We start from the raw sequence: 9,255 nt of genomic DNA, 5'->3' as shown, positions 1-9,255 counted from the left end.
TTGGTTTGGGGAAAACTACCACCTATGTACAACTGTGTGTTTTTGATAAACACATGCATTCAGCAGTGCAAACTGTTCAGATGGTTGGCCTACGACCAACTCCTAAGTTGGGGACTAAATATAATGTTTATTTCTTTCATTTTCTTTTGGCCTCCTACAGATTTAATCAGCTATCCCAAATCGGATGACTGATGATATTCTAATTTATGCTATTACAACTATTTATTAAGAAAGCACTAATTGTGACATGGCATAGAATCAGTTAGACAACTCTGCTTTATGATTATTTTCTTGTAGATAAAAACAAAAAGCTTTCTGGAAAACCCTGCATTTTTCTCCGCAAAATCTAGGGGAGTGATTTACACAGTAACTAACAAAGGCAATTGATTCTGAAATATCATCATCAAATTATACTTTGATGAAATGCAAAAAAATCTAAGTTCAATATAGCAACATATTTTCAACTCATCCTACTGGCCTTTAAACGAGCTTTTGGTTAGAGGCTTCATCGTCCCATCGTGGTTTTACCTGCTTTCCGTTACTTTTCCTGCCTTTTAACAGAAAGTTGCTTCCACATCAGTTGCTGTGTAAGGACAGGAATATGGGCACCTATCATAAAGGCAAGGAACTTCTCACCTGTAATCTAGTAAGAGCAACCACAAAAAAAAAGCATTTTACATTGATTAGAGTAACCTTTGGATATTTACAACATTCTTGTTCTTTGCTTTATATCATATACTATATGATACCCACTTATCTCTGTTTAAATAGAGGAAACTGAGATCCACAGAAGTTGAGGGTCTTGTTCCAGATCACGGGGTGATTTCTAGAGCAAGGATTTGAATTTAATTGCCTTGAATTGATGTCTAGTTGCAAATAAATACTTGAACATTGTCTCTATTTTGCAATTAAGCCTCCCCTTACGACTTGTTATGTACCTAGACCACAAGACTTAGTAAACTGTGATAAAAACTGTTCTGTTCAGGGTAAGTAGCTGCCTATAATGGTGGCCCTATAAACTATGTATTTATGTATTTAGTTTATACAATATTAGCTTGTTTGAAAAGAATTCAAAGCCAAAATATTTCACTTTTTGCCCGTGTAGTCACAAATAAAGAAGTAAACAACATAATTGTTTATATTTGCTCTTGATTGTACAAAAAGCACATCAGGATAAAACTGTTAACCAAAGGTGGCCCTATTTCATTCTATCCCCTTCTGCTTGTGTTTGAATTATTTTATCCCTAAAGCTGCATATACAAATGAGCTAAACTCTGGCCACTGTGTAGTCAAACTAAGCCCTTATAGCCAGGGACAGACATTGACACCTGTGATCTGCTATGAGAAGGTGTCTGTTCTCCAGGCTCTAAGCCAGCACTCCACTAATAACCTATAAACAACAGATCCCAGACCTGTGAATGTGTTGAAAGTCAAACTTTGCTCATAATCTTGAAAGATGTGAAATATGATAGAGAAGAATTTCTTTTCTAGAGATGAAGATCAGATAAGGGCTCTCTCGGTACCAAAACCAATAGTGGAGACCCAAGTGGAGGCCACTTTGAATAATTTAATCAAATAAATGTTTACTGTCTTTGCAATGTCTAGGTAGCAGCTGTGCACAGTGGTTGCCATGTCTCTGGAGGAAGCTTACTGCTACATATGCACTTTGGAGACCTCATAAAAATCCCCAGCCCTGAAAAATAAAAATGCTTTTGACACTGCTGGTGCCCTCTCCTAGTCTTCCCTTTCCTGCTCCTGATCCAGATGTAACGGGATGAAAGTGTTCTGTCACTGGCATCTACCCACAATTCTACCGCGATGACCGAGAGCTACATTTTTTCTGTAAGCTTCTATAACTGGTCTTTCTGGTTCCATCACCACCTTTACTCTCCCAAGTCTGGAACCAGTCTGTTATGTTTCCAAAGCACCAGGACATTCATCCACACTATCGAGCCTACAGACAAAGAATTATAGCTAATGCGACTGTGTTTGTTACGCAAACAAATGCACATGTAAGACTGAATATGGGCACTATTAATAATGTGGAAATATAAGAGTGAGCCAGCCGTAGCTGTGGACCAACCAGGATATATGCCTCACCACCTGCAGCTGGCATGACTTGGCAGTCAGACTGGATGGTCATCCTCAGTGGTAAATCTTTCCTACTGTGTCCCTTGCAAGAGGGACCACCTGACTCATTTCTGCACCTCCCTTGGCGTATGGTACTAGGAATTAGCTGGTCATTCCACTATAGATTATTCCCTTAGGTTAGTTGTTCTCAGTTTGTGGCACATGCCTTCCAGATTATCCCCACTTTAAACATACTTTCAACTTACACCTGTGCCTACTGCACCATATAATGAGAGAATTTGCCCAGGAAAATGTGGATGCTTGTAGTTGGCAAGTATCTATACTTATATTTATCAAGTGCTTATTGAGTGTTTACTATGTGCAAGATATCCAAAAAGAAGAGGACATAAGAATAAATCTATAAGAAAAAAAAGAATTTAAATAATGATTACAAAATGTTCACAGACTTCAGATAAGGCGGGTTTGCCTTTATATAGTGGTTAAAATGCAAGATTCAGGTAAACCAACCAATAGCTATTCCAGTTATTCCTATCAGGAAAAATCTAGCATAATCAAGATAATGTGGGAGATGATTTTGCAAAAGGACCAACTATAAAGTCAAGTGCAAGAAGTTGGGGAACAATAGAGATAGTTCAGGAACCTATGGTAGCAGCAGTTATTGCTACTAGACTGCAAGGAAAAAATAGTACCAGACCCATGAAGAGACTTACTTGAAGCAGGACCATCTTCAGAGAAGCAGGGTCTGGAGTTGAGAGTAAAAGCCATTCTGAGACAACTACATAGAAAGAAAGGCAGAGGAGTGGTCACCCTGACCTATGCATTCTCACTTTGCTTTTCTAGGTTCCCCATCTGGGTAATATAACTGGACACAAGAGTTCACAGGAGCCTATAGATGTAGGCCAGTGTCCATAGGGAAAAGATCACGTTGGAGACAGACAGAAATTAGACCTGAAGATGAATGGGCCAAGGGGAGATATCTTCCCAACCATCATTAATCAGTTGTCCAGTTACCACTAATGCATTAAAAAGCCACCTCAAAATTACTTGAGTACTGTGGCATCTTATGAAGTACAAAAAGGCAGGCATATTGCTGGTGTCCCATGGGCAATGGGGTTGGAAATTCAAAAAGAGCATGATTTGGGCTGTGGGTCGAGGCCTTGCCTAGTGTGACCATCCAGTTTACCTGTGTACAGAGCATCTCCATGTAGTCTGTGTTCCCAGATAGCATGATGGCTGGATGTGAGGAGCAAGTGTTCCCAAAGAGAGCCAGGTGGAAGCTGTCAAGTTTCATAAAATAGATTGAGATTTTACTTAGCCATTGCACCCAGATTTAAGGAGCTAGAACATTAACCACACCTCTCCATGGAAGGAATATTAAAATCACATTGTGTGCAGAACGAAAGGGATAAGAGAAAATGTGATTGCTCTTGGGAAATGAAATCTGCCTCACCTAGTCAGTAGGTTTCCTTCACTTTTTAGCAACATTGATTATATGACTTATACGTGTGTAAAATAATTTTTAACTAATATAATATTAATATAACTTGTTTGATTATATTATTTTGGTATTATGTATTTGTGTTCTGTGCAAACAGGCAATATTGAGACTAGCAACAAAACCTGTTTTTGAAAGTGGATAATTGTTTACTGATTGTTTGCTAGTTGTTAGTGTGATGATATATCCTGATTCACCTGATGCATTGAGCACCTCCACAAGATAATATCCTTATTGAGATATCCAGAATACTAGATTACAATCAAACATTTGCTTTCTTATACACAGATATATATTTTTTAAATTCTTTATTAAATTTTTGTGCTTCCCTATAAAATTTATAATCAAACACATGATTATGTGGTGGTGAAATCTAGCTGAATTATAGGGAATTTGAGTAATAAACTGGATGTATTCCATAGCTCATAGAGTGCCTCATTAGTCGATCCATGCACAGTTCTCTGCTTTGAAAGAAAAGAAATCCCTCTGGGGATTAAATCTGGTTAAAAATCATACCTCAAAATATCAAAATATGAGCAGAGTTAACACCCTACATTGTCTCATTTGGCATCAGTATTTGACAGATCTCCTGCTAGGGAGAACTCAACGATCAGGGCTAAAATACAACAGCTAAATAAAAATTTTGAACAAAGAAATTAGAGCAGTGTTATAGAATGATAATAAGCTGGTAGGATGAGGCACATAAACAAATTTGATAGCATTTTGGGTATACTAAGAAATATGAATGCTTTCATAGAAAAGAAGACCTTAATATATATTAGTTCTAAATATAGTTATTAAATATTGCCATACAAAAGTAGATAATAAGAATAGGTCTATATCTATAAAGTAATTTTCATCAATAAGTAATAACCTTCCAAAACAGAAAATGCAGGGCCAGATGAGTTAACTGCTAAGTTATACCAGATATTTAAGGAATAAATAGTGCCATTATCCCCAATCTTTCCAAAATACAGAAGCAAAGGGAGTACTGCTTAACTTAGTCCATAAGAATAAAATTGCACTGACACAAAAATCAAAAAAACTTACAAAGAGACTACTGTAGACCAATTTCTCTCATGAACAAAGGTACCAAAATCCTTATCAAGATGCCATCAAATCAAATCTAACAATGTGTTAAAGGAATTATCTTCCATGGTTTTTAAGTAGAATTTATTACAGGTTTGCAAGATTGGTTCAATATTCAAGAATTCTTTAATGCAGTCTATCATATTGATAGATTAAAGAAGAAAATCTTACATTAATAGACACCAAAAAAAAACACTTTGTCATAATTCAACACATATTCAAGGTAAATATTCTCCATAAACTAGGAATTAGAAAGAACTGCCTCAATTTGATAAAGAACATCTACAACAAAACAAAATAAAAACAAAAAACTACAACTAACATCATACTTACTGGTGAAAAACTAAAAATTTTCTAACTGAGATCAAGAAAAGATCTCAGTTTTCTCATTCCTAGAACAAAATACCTGGTACCTACAAGTTAAAAGAGGAAAGATTTAATTTAGCTCATAGTTTGTAGAGGTTGTAGTTCTTGTTGGGTGTTTCCAAGACAGGGCAGCACAGCAGAGGAGCACAACAGAGGAGAAATTGGTCATGGCAAGCAGGAAAGAACAGTTGCCTTTCTTTTGCTTCCCTTTTTACTCCATCTGGGCTACAAGCTTATTGGTTGGTGCCACCCACACCCAGGGTGGGTCTTCCCTCTTCAGTAAATCCATCACCCATGCTCAGAATATGCTAAACTGATCAGTGGATTAATCCAGTACCATGCACAAACGATCCAGTCACTTCCAAAAGCCCCTCCAAAGAGCACATGAGGCATTAGGGGGACATCTAGATATAAGCCATACCAGCAGTTATGTTCCTCTCACCATTCTTTTTTTAACAAAGCTAGAAGCCCTAGCCAATGTAATAAGATATGAAAAGAAAATAAAAGGGACACAAATTGGGAAGGAAGGAACTGGCTTTCTTCAAAGATTATGTAACCTATGTGAAAAATTCAAAAGAATTGACAAAAATGTCACTGGTATACGTGGAGATAGCAATTTACATACATTACAATAATGGTAGGATGAGGCACATAAACAAATTTGATAGCATTTTGGGTATACTAAGAAATATGAATGCTTTCATAGAAAAGAAGACCTTAATATATATTAGTTCTAAATATAGTTATTAAATATTGCCATACAAAAGTAGATAATAAGAATAGGTCTATATCTATAAAGTAATTTTCATCAATAAGTAATAACCTTCCAAAACAGAAAATGCAGGGCCAGATGAGTTAACTGCTAAGTTATTCCAGATATTTAAGGAATAAATAGTGCCATTATCCCCAATCTTTCCAAAATACAGAAGCAAAGGGAGTACTGCTTAACTTAGTCCATAAGAATAAAATTGCACTGACACAAAAATCAAAAAAACTTACAAAGAGACTACTGTAGACCAATTTCTCTCATGAACAAAGGTACCAAAATCCTTATCAAGATGCCATCAAATCAAATCTAACAATGTGTTAAAGGAATTATCTTCCATGGTTTTTAAGTAGAATTTATTACAGGTTTGCAAGATTGGTTCAATATTCAAGAATTCTTTAATGCAGTCTATCATATTGATAGATTAAAGAAGAAAATCTTACATTAATAGACACCAAAAAAAAAACACTTTGTCATAATTCAACACATATTCAAGGTAAATATTCTCCATAAACTAGGAATTAGAAAGAACTGCCTCAATTTGATAAAGAACATCTACAACAAAACAAAATAAAAACAAAAAACTACAACTAACATCATACTTACTGGTGAAAAACTAAAAATTTTCTAACTGAGATCAAGAAAAGATCTCAGTTTTCTCATTCCTAGAACAAAATACCTGGTACCTACAAGTTAAAAGAGGAAAGATTTAATTTAGCTCATAGTTTGTAGAGGTTGTAGTTCTTGTTGGGTGTTTCCAAGACAGGGCAGCACAGCAGAGGAGCACAACAGAGGAGAAATTGGTCATGGCAAGCAGGAAAGAACAGTTGCCTTTCTTTTGCTTCCCTTTTTACTCCATCTGGGCTACAAGCTTATTGGTTGGTGCCACCCACACCCAGGGTGGGTCTTCCCTCTTCAGTAAATCCATCACCCATGCTCAGAATATGCTAAACTGATCAGTGGATTAATCCAGTACCATGCACAAACGATCCAGTCACTTCCAAAAGCCCCTCCAAAGAGCACATGAGGCATTAGGGGGACATCTAGATATAAGCCATACCAGCAGTTATGTTCCTCTCACCATTCTTTTTTTAACAAAGCTAGAAGCCCTAGCCAATGTAATAAGATATGAAAAGAAAATAAAAGGGACACAAATTGGGAAGGAAGGAACTGGCTTTCTTCAAAGATTATGTAACCTATGTGAAAAATTCAAAAGAATTGACAAAAATGTCACTGGTATATGTGGAGATAGCAATTTACATACATTACAATAGTAATGTATGAAAGTCAAACATTTTTTGTATGCTGGCAATAGCATTCCAAATTCAATATTTAGGCACAGTATAAACCTAACAACACATGAATACAATTTAAATGGAAAAATTATAAGACTTTGATAAAAGTAATCAAGTAACTACATAGATATTTAATATTCACAGATAAAAACACAATATTGTTTCTCCCCAACTTTATCTGTAGCTTCACAGTAATTCCAACAATAATGTAAGCACTAAAAAGTGATTTTAATGTTTACTTGGAAACAAAAAAGACCTAGAGGGCTGGGGATTGAGTCCCGTGGTTCCACCACCTGCCTTGCAAGCACAAGGACCCAAGTTCCATACCTGGTACAAAAAAAAAAAAAAAAAAAAAAAAAACACTAGAGTAGCCAATACCAATTTGAGTGAGAAAAACAAAAACAAAGTTGGAAAGATGACACCACCTGACTTCAAGATTTCAAAACAGTGCAGTATTGGCAAAAATACTCAATGAAATCAGAAAAATACTCAATAGAACCCCAAAATCAACCCACAAAAATACCATCAAGCGGTCCTTTACAAACAAACAAAATTCTCTCTATATTTATACACACACACACACACACACACACACACACACACACATGCAGAGTATTTTCAATAAATGATGCTACTACAGGAAATCAACATGCAAAAGAGAAATGGACTGTATACCCAAACCTTACACTTTTCATAAAAATTAACTCAAAGTGGATGACAGACCTAAATGCAAAACAGAATTATAAAACACACATCACCAACATCAACATCCTTCCCAGTCATGTTCTGCTCCCCTGTGAACCATAAGGGGCATGCATAAACTAATCAGTTAACAAGTTAAGTGTAGTTTAATATTGAACATTTGAGATTCAATTTTTCATTGCCTTGAGAAAAAATTTTCTGTATATACAAGACAATTTTCAGGAAGAAAGACCTTGTAAAGGAAAAGAACATCACTAATAATTCTTGCAAATAGAAGTTTAGTGTATTAAATAGGTGTAATTCATGTGCTTGTTTTCACTTATGACTTTGAAACATTATTTCAGAGCAAAGATATTACACGAACACATTATATTTAACTAGTTCGATAATTTAATGACAAATATAAGTAACTTTTAAGAAATGCACAGAAACAGCATCACTGACTTGATTGATATTAGCAATCCTGATTTGGCATTTGGCTGGGAGAGCTCCATACTACTCTAAGTTTCAGTGGGCACATTTGATAAACAGTGTCGCTAGAAAATTGCTTCCTTTCTTAATAACTACAGAGTGAGCTTGTGTCTTTTCAGTCTAGCCTCAGGATAATGCTAATGTACTCTCTTAAACACAGAAAGAACATACTAGAGTCTAAACAATCAGGTTTCCCCTTTTTCCTAACTTTCCTGTGTCTTCTTGATTCTAAGGTGAAGTTCAGCCATCTCTCAGCTTCCTTCTATCTCAAAGAAAAAGACATGTGTGGGTTAAAAGAATATAATTATGTGTAAATAGAGAGAAAACTGTTTTTCACTTCCCCACTGGAACCCCCATCTTGGAACAGTCGCAGGACTGCCTCTCACTACCTGATTACTGCCTTATAGCTTGTCTGGTCTGTTCTGCCCACGAAATCAGCCCCAAGCTTTATTGCTATTTTATCTTAATTTGTGATTATAACAATCATTCTGATCAGAGGGTTTGCTAATTAGCCTCCTCTGACATGACTTGTGTAGCTCTCATATTGGTAGTGTTAGATAAAAAGATGCATACACCTATATTTCACATTATAGCTCATGAAGTATACTCACATACTATGTCCTGGCCAAGGGCCCATTGTCTGTGTTTATCTTTTGCAGAGGAGGACTCAGTGTCTGGGAGGTCATAAAATTAACCTCAAGGGCACACAAGAAACAAATTGCACAGCCAGGAGAAGAGACCAGGCCCAGGAGCTTTATGCTTGTGATTCTCACACTTGAATATGCATGAGAATCACTGGAAGGGTGGCAGGGTTTGGAAACCTAAGCTTGACACTCAAGATCCAGATTCAGCCCTGAGGTGGAACTGAGTATTTGCATTTCAAATAATCCCCAGGTGCTGCTGCTGGTGGTGCTGATCTGGGAACCACGCTTTGGGAACCGCAGTACTAGTCTGGAACACGCTCTAAGCTTGTACTTGTG

Source organism: Fukomys damarensis, unplaced genomic scaffold (genome assembly GCF_012274545.1).
Source record: "Fukomys damarensis isolate Sample0158 unplaced genomic scaffold, DMR_v1.0_HiC HiC_scaffold_28, whole genome shotgun sequence".
Classification (NCBI taxonomy): domain Eukaryota; kingdom Metazoa; phylum Chordata; class Mammalia; order Rodentia; family Bathyergidae; genus Fukomys; species Fukomys damarensis.
Note: the sequence above shows the minus strand (reverse complement) of the source record.